The following is a 9,286-nucleotide window of genomic DNA, read 5'->3' on the forward strand; positions in this document are numbered from 1 at the left end:
TAGGACAACTGCACTTCTTTTTCTGGGCAGATAAATGAAATATTCTATTATAGTTTCAAGCAGGCTGTTACATAATCTAACAAGCTGGTGCTGGCCCTTTGCATGCAGTGACAGTGGTTACAGGAGTTCTAGAGCCAGTAAACACCAATTACAATTCAGATGGGAATGCAAATTCAGACAGCAAACATCCTCTGGGTCTTAATACAAACCCCTTTGTTCTGGGTCCTAATACAAATCCTTTATTTTGGGGTCCTAATACAAACATTTTTGCTCTGGGTCCTTTCACCTTTATTTGTAGTTCTTGATAGTTCTTGCACCCCAATCTTGAGTAGGTCAACGGATATCTCAACTCTTTTTCAACTGGATCTGGGGCTTTGTAAAGCAGTAACAATGTTGATCTAAAGTGATGCAGGCGTTATAACTACTAAAGTATAGAAATATTAAATAACTTTGTTCCTGTAATACATTTGCAGTTCTGGGATTGGGGTGTAATTGCAGTGCCTTATCTGCAGTGCCTTACCAATGAACGGATTATCATTATTATTGATATAGCTTCAATGTTTTCTGTATTGCTTCACATCTGTTATGCACAGCAGTCCCTTTCTCGCTGGAGGAGCTTATAATTTAAGCAATATCAATTAACAGTACTTAGGACATACAAATCTTCATTTCTAAGAAATTCACTCTGATGTGCTGGGCGTTTGGTAATATAGGTGTAGGGTCCGTTATCCAGAATGCTTGGGACCTGGGCTTTTCCAGATAAGGGGTCTTACTATAATTTGGATAACCATACTTTATGTTTGCTAAAAATCATTTACTTTTGCTACAAATATAGATTAATGCATAAACTTTTTCATTATTACAGAGAATTGATGTGACTATAAAATAGCCATTCATATTATTCATAAAAATGACAGTACCTGGACCGGCATCTTAAAGAAGAAGTAAAGCTTAACTAAAGAAGTAGGTAGAAATGTTATACATTATGTTTTGGGTCTCTGTACCAGCCCTTTATCAGGTAAGATTTGTGCCTCCAAAGATACCCCAGTAGAAAAAAGAAAATAATTTTTAGAAATTTGAATTATTTGCTTAAACTAGGCTCTATAGGAGATGGCCTTCCCATAGCTTGGAACTTTCTGGATAATAGGTTTTTTGATAAGGGATAAACTTTTTTAAAGTTTGCGCAGTGCATATTTATTCGCAAATGGCTGTATTGCCCATGTTTTTTCCTGAACGCTAATATATTGCACTGCTGTGCCCGTCTTTCCGGTTTTTGCGAATTCGCATGGAGAATTCATTTTCACAGATGGCTCACAAATCAGACGGGTGTTTGTGTGAGTGCACCCACTGTGTGAGGTTGTTGCGTGCGAAAATAGCATTCACAGTAACTAAAATTCACAATTTGCAAAACTGTTTCGCAAATATTTTCTCCACCACCAAAAATGTGGCGTAATTCAAATGCAGAGTGTGCACATAATATTCACAATTTGCGATTTTTGCCATATTTAAAAAGCTCTTATAGACATTCACAGTGTGAGAAAAATATTCGCAATTCTGTTTGCACACCCTTACACAGCTTTATAAATGTAATAATGTGCAGGGCAAATATATTTACTGTGCGAACCAAACTGCCCTGCGCAAAGTTTATAAATGAACCCCCTTGCGATCTCTACCTGGTATGGAAAGGGCAGACTGCTATCAAAATCATGTATCTACCTAGATGAGCGCAAAACACCTGCTTGCTCCCATCAGTGACTAAGGCATTGCACCATGATACTGTATCCTAATAATTATTCATCGATTTATATAGCTCATCATTACTAGAGAATGACACACACACATATACAAAAAGAATGGCATTTTTTTTTTTTTTATTGCTTAAGGCTTGGATAAACGAGTAGAAGCATACTAAAACGTTGATCCAATCTATTTACTTGATTATGGATAGCATCCTATTTGTATTTTCTAGGTTCCCAAGCACGGCTGACCATACATGTTATGTACATGGGTTTAGCCAGATGCAATACATGTGTTTTAGAATCTGCCAAACTCAATAGCACTGAAATTAAGGGGGTTATTTATCAAGGCCCGAATTTATCTCACTATCGGCTGCTACAAACTCCAATTTTTTTAACGCTTATTTATTATAAAATTTTCGCAAAAATTTGCTTTGCGGGAAAAGCTCAGATTTTCAAAAATGTTTCGTGAATTTTCCTTGAAATCTCTGAATTTTTCCTGAAATTGCCTGAAACCCCCAACACAACAAAAAATCAATGGGACTGTTCCTATTGACTTTTGTGCAACCTCGACAGGTTTGAGATGCCGTGTTTTTATATTCGGGCTTTTAAGCCCTCGAGGTTTAATAAATTCAGATTTTATAAAAAAAATCACAAATTTTTCTGATTTCAGGGAATTTCGGATATTTGGAGCTTAGTAAATAACCCCCTAAGTGTCAGTTGTCTTTCAAGTGAAATGCTGCTGCCTTACAATTGCAGACCTGAATCTGAGAGCAGATTTTCTATTCCTTTCAGCTATGACAACTAGTTATTTTATTAAAGCTTAACCCATGCTTCTCAGATGGAAGTTTTACTGTGATAAGACTGGGATATGGTTTTCCTCTTCTTTCCATTGTTTTTTCTTTTCTTTTTTTATTTCAAATGGAGTGGAGTACATTTCTCTGAAAACTTGGCCAGAGTAATTTAAAAACAAATGACATCAGTCTGGCAAAGCCTGCACATTCAGGGAAATAAACAAGCACTACATTTTTTCTCTAAACCCAAAGACATTTTGTGAAGCTCATCAAATACCGTGGGGGCCCAGCAAACAAACTGATAATTAAACGCAATTATTCCAATGATTGTAGAGCAAATATTGTATTAAAAAAAAACATAAGGTAAAAATCCACAGCCAAAAGCTGAAAGGGACAATACAATATTGATTTGTGTTACCTGTAATAAAAATAATACAGTTATGGGATTTATTTACTGAAATACTTGAGCCCTAGGATTTTCCCAGTTGTGGAAATGGAAACATTTACGACCTCTGAGGCGGAGCGGCAAAGTCCAGAAAATAGGCTTGGTGTTTTTGCAGTTTGCCCAGTGCCTTTGCCTATGAAATATTCACCACATGCCTCTGTACAACCCTAAAGTATATATACTGTAGCATATATAGTATATATACCCTGTTCATTATACTCATGAGACATACTGCTTTCCATTCAGGGAGCAGGAGAGGATGCAGACGGCAATGGGGCCCTGCCCTTACTTCCTGACATAGGGCTGGCCTGCACCCTCTGATTCTGTGCTGTGAACATTATGTTGGATTTAAAATTCTGCTCTAGATGCAGAGTGCAGCATTCTGAGGGCAAAAGTGTGTGTTGGGTGAGCTCTGAGGGGCACCCCCTTAGTCATCTAGCACTTGTGCTCGCAGGAAAAATAAACGAGCGCTTATAATAAAGGAAAAGAGAAAATTTGCCAGCCACGGTTTGCCTTTAAGAATAATTATTACAAAATTGAGGTGTTAGTACCACACTTTGGCCAAAATATGTAAGCTCACATGCCACGCCAAGGTCCCTCATTGTATGTGAGCCCTACACTATTTATGAGCATTATAAGTTTGTAGTGCATTTAAAATCAAGTCCCCCAGCAACCAATGTGACTGAGTAGTAAGACCATTGCACACTTACCCTTAACCCAGGAGCTCTAGCGAGAAAGCAGGGAGCTTTTAAGCCCCAGCCAACAAACAAACACCTGAATAATTACCTTCCTACACTAAGGGGCAGATATATCACGGGTTGAAGTGAAAATTAGAATGTAAAAATTAGTATTTTCAAGTTTATTTTAGTGTAATTCGACTATGGAATAGTTAAAATTTGATTACATTTTTTAAAAATGATTTGAATTAGAATTTCAAAATTTATCATGTACTGGTCCTTTAAGAATTCAAATTTGACTATTTGCTACTTTAAACCTGTTTTAGCCTAGGGGGACGTCCTGAAATCAATTTGGAGTTTGGTGGCATCCTGAATATTGAGTTTTTTTCGGAGAAGAAACTCGAGTCAAATTAGATTCGAATTCGATTAGAGTTTGAGATTTTAACTCGAAAATAGAGTTTATGGGAGTTTTTATAAACTCCCATAAACTCTAAATGCGACCCTTGATAAAGCTGCCCCTAAATATTAGCATTTTACTTTTGTAGTGCATTTAAAATCAAGTCCCCCAGTTGACAATGTTACTGAGTAATAAGACCATGGTGCACTTTCCCTTAAAGGGCATGAGTGAAAAAAGCAAGGAGCTTTTTAGCCCCAGCCAATTAACATACATCTATAAATAATTATCTGTTTTAAAGGCTGAATGGCAGCTATAGGCAATATTTGGCTACAATTTGTACACGAAACACAAAGAAATCGCCAATACTTTTTCCATTTCAGTTGATTCAGATGGTTAACCAGAAATAAAGACTTTTAAATATTACTTTTTATCTTCTATTTGTGACCATTTTTCTAGTATTAAAGTGTAAATTACAGGTGCAGACTCTAAATTAAAGCAACTTTGGGAAGGGGGGTCACGGACTCTGTGGGGTATATTTAATATACCATGTAAAACTAAATTCACAAAAAAATGGAGTAAAAAGCAGAGTAAAATATCGCATGGTGTGTGTAATTTTATGCCATGCAAACGCCAGATTTACAGATTTCCGTTTTTATACACATTTTTGGACCTGTTTTTTATACAGCAAATCCTAGCAATGTGTGATGTATTATGCCTCTGTCTTTTATACACCATAATAAATATGTCCGTTACTGTTCTAAATGGATACATTAGCTGATACATTTCTTGTCTTTCTCCCTGCTTAGCAGTATCCCTGGGTTTCATTGAAGGGGTGGTTGACCTTTAAGTTACAGTTTAGTATGTTAAAGACTGGCCAATTCTAAACAACTTTTCAATTGGTCTTTGTTGTTTATTTTTGCATTGTTTTACTTAATTATTTGCATTTTTCTTTTTAACTCTTTCCGGTTTCAAATGGGGGTCACGGACCCCATCTAAAAACAAATGCTCTGTAAAGCTACAAATCAGGGCATGGAAAAATTAAAACCAAATGGCACATTGTCTCAGAATATCACTCTACATCAGGTGTGCCCAAAAGGTAGACAGAGATCTGCCAGTAGACCTTTAGCTGGTGATCAGTAGATCTCAAGACACTGTCAACAAACAGCTTGTCTAGATCACCCTCCTGTTTCATGCTTTTCATTCAGATATTTAATATTTTAAGGTCCCATAAGAAATAGTTGTTTGTTAAATATAGCAAAATACATTCTCATAAATCAATATAATATTCAATACTGTATTTCCCATGGAACAGAATGCTAAGAATGCTTTTATGGATGTAGACCATAATGGGACATCATCACTGAAAGTAGAACTCGCATTAGTAAAGTATGGGCACTCCTGCTCTACATCAAACTAAGGGGCAGATTTATCAAGGGTTGAATTACGAAGTGATAAATACTTCGAAATTCGACCATCGAATGGCTTTATTGAAGTCGAAGTTTTTTTCACCGAATTTGACCGCTTTGCGGTCGAAGTAAAATCGTTTGATCGAATGATCAAAGTATTTCATCCATCGAATGATTTTTCTTCGACTTCAAAAAACTTCGAAAAATGCTCTAGAAGGTCCCCATAGGCTAACATAGCACTTCGGCAGGTTTAATTTGGCAAAGTATTGAAGTCGAAGTTTTTTAAAGAGACAGTACTTCGATTATCTAATGGTCGAATATTTGAAGTACTTCGATGGTCAAAGTATCCAAAAAATTACTTCGAATTTCGAATTTTTTTACTTCGAAAATTCCCTCTAATTCACTTCAACCCTTGATAAATCTGCCCCTAAAAGTTATCGCAAAGGTGAACAACCCCTTTAAAGGCAACTTTTACAATATAATGCAATAGTTACTAATAATCCATAGATGCTGCTGAGAAATATATAAACTAATGTAGCAAATTGTAACAGTTTAGAGTCTGCACCTGTATTACTGAGCTGCCTGACTGAGACACCAGAGACACGAACATTAAACTTACCGTAATAAACCATGGAAAGCGATTGAAAAAAGTCTGTATTTCTGGTGAACAACTGAATTGAAAAAAGTCTGTATTTCTGGTGAACAACTGAACTGAAAAAATAGTTAAGAAGATGAATAACCCCTTTAAGGCTAATAAAAACATTAAACATTTAAGAGGCGGTTCACTTTTAAGTTAAGTTTTAGTATGTTATATAATGGCTAATTCTAAGCAACTTTTCAATTGACCTTCATTTTATGTTTTTAGTTTTTGAGTTATTTGATTTCTTCTGCTGGTTCTTTTCTTTTGCTCTGAAAGGCTACATATGTATTATTATTGCTACTTTTTATTACAGGTATGGGACCTGTTATCCAGAATGCTCCGGACCTGGGGTTTTCCGGATAACATCTTTCTGTAATTTGGATCTTTATACATTAAGTCAACTAGAAAACCATTTAAACATGAAATAAACCTAATAGACTGGTTTTGCTTCCAATAAGGATTAATTATATCTTAGTTGGGATCAATACACGCTACTGTTTTATTATTATAGAGAAAAAGGAAATCAAGTTTTAAAATGAGGATTAATTGATTATAATGGAGTCTATAGAAGATGTTCATTCGGTAATTCAGAACTTTCTGGATAACGTTTTTCCGGATAACGGATCCCATACCTAAATTTATATTCAGGCCTTCTCATATTCATAATGCAGTCTCTCTGCTGAAAATGCAAACTGGAGAGCTGCTGAATAAAAAACATAATAAAAAATGAAACCTAATTGCAAATTGTCTCAGAATATCAATCTCTACATCATACTAAAAGTTAATTCAAATGTGAACATCAATAGCATTGTTTTGCCACCAACATGGATTCATGCAGCTTAGTGTCAAGCACAAGGTACTGAAATTAGACAAAAAAAAGAGAAATTATTAAAAAATATATTACATACATGAGGAAATGACATGGGTTGTCATCTGGGTTTTTGCATGATAGATCCTTAGATTTAGCAACTTCTTAAAAATGATAAATAAATTAGCATTTCATCTAAAATGTCAGCTCTCTATAAATATAATTTTTTGTGTATCTTATTTGGTCCTAACAAGCCAGTTGTATGCCTTAGCAACCAGTTACATAATTTCTAAATACAAGATTGTTTCATTGGATAGTTTAATTAAACTTAGAATAGCCATGCTAACTGCAGTAGGCCAATCGTAATCATGTTACACTGTGTATTTGCAGTGTATCTTCTAAGCAATTTCCATTTACATGATCTTGAAACATTCACAACATTTTTATTTTGCTGCGTAAATAGAACATTGTCTTAAATAGAGTACTTATCTGATAAACTTGCCTTGATTCCAGCCATGCACTGATCAACTCTGATGTATATACAGTAACACATGATTATATCAATACTCATTTTTTTATTTTATTCTTTATATTATTTTATATATATATATATATACTATTTAACAATATATATATATATATATATATATATCATATCATATTTAATATAATATACTATTATATATATTTTCATATAATACAATATTCATATAAATTAATATATACTATTTAATATAATATATATTATATTTATTATATTAGAGTTAGCCCAATTCTAAGCAACTTTTCAATTGGAAAGTATTATATAATTTATTTGCTTTTTAAATAATTTGCATTCTTATTCTGCCTAATTCCAGCATAAAACTGAAAATGGTATTTGGTTGTCAGGGCCACTGACTTGAAAATTTCTTTTTCATCCCTATTTTGCTTTTGAGATTGTTAAAGTCTGCCTATGTTTTGTATAAGTCAAAACTGAACCAATTCATGGTGTGCTTTTGTTTCTCTTTAATTTTCTTGCCAGTGAATAATTTGTCCATATAAGTAGTTTAAGCTTTTTTAAAGAACCAGGCTCTTTATTAAAAAAAAAGCTACAATCCAAATCTTCCAATGATGATGATTATGATGATTAACAACAACATATAGTTATATAGCACCAACCTATTGGGCCTTTTCCAAAAGAGATTAAAATCTAAAAGCAAATAGTATGATACACAAGATATAGGGATGGACAAAATCAGGAGATATGTGGCATTGCACAGGGCATAACAGTATATAGTGTGCATTGAAGCTATGTTAGGCTAGATGAGGGTAAGTTTCTCTAAAGAAATCTGTTTTAAAGAGAAAGAGAAAAGAATATCACAGGAAATGCTGTCACATTCAAGTAGAGATAGCTGACAAGCAAGACGAGATCCAAATTAAAATATCTGGATTGAGATCAGGAGAGGAGAGAGAGATTGGAGACTGAAAACCACATCAAGTGCTTAGTTGGCAAAAGGAGGAGATGAAGGTAAGGGAGAAGACATTATACATTATAAGAGGCACTGAAAGAGTGATTTGAGAGGTACTGTAAGAGAAAAACAAAGACAGGGCAGTGTCATGATGGCCAAGAAAATTGAAAGACTGGAAGAGAAGAAATGAATTAACCTTTTCAAAAGCTGCTAATAGAATCAGGACTATTAGTATTGATACGTTGTTTTTATTCAGTCAGTAGTTAGCTGGGTTAACGCACATTCTGTGAAATGTGATTTTAGGGCATCCAGCAGGTTTTTGGCCAGGGAGGTCAGTTAGTTGTATAATAATGACTTGAGTAGTTAAGAGATACAAGGAAACAGATATGGGATGAAGGTTGTCAAGACTGGAGGGCTCAAGAGAAGTTTTTTTTCAGAATAGGGGTGACAAGTGGATGTATTAGTTGTGAGAGAATGATTCTAGTTGAGAAGGTAAAATTGAAAAGATGGGCCATGGCTTTGATTAGAGAAAAATTGGGATTGCAGAAAAGTTTGAAAGGAACTGAATCAAGTTGTGTACAGTACTCAAATACTCAAAAATGCTTAAATTAATATTAGCAGAAGTGCTCAATTAGGCTGAAAACAGGTGCAATGCCTGAGATTCCTCTTCACTCGTGGCAAAATATACATATATCACTTCTAGTCTGTGGATTTCTCACATAATGTAATGTGAGCATTGACGACTAGGCATATTATATTGTGTTTGTCTTCATATACAGTAAATACATGTTAAGGAACACACCACTGGAGTTATCGTTATCATCTATATCATAATGAATGTATCCAAACTTGTAATAAAATGACAAATGTGCCAAATGAAAGTTTCTTTGATGGGGTTGAATCTTATTGGGGCAGAACTGGCATTAATAAAATAT

This window comes from Xenopus laevis, chromosome 1S, assembly GCF_017654675.1.
Source record: "Xenopus laevis strain J_2021 chromosome 1S, Xenopus_laevis_v10.1, whole genome shotgun sequence".
NCBI lineage: Eukaryota > Metazoa > Chordata > Amphibia > Anura > Pipidae > Xenopus > Xenopus laevis.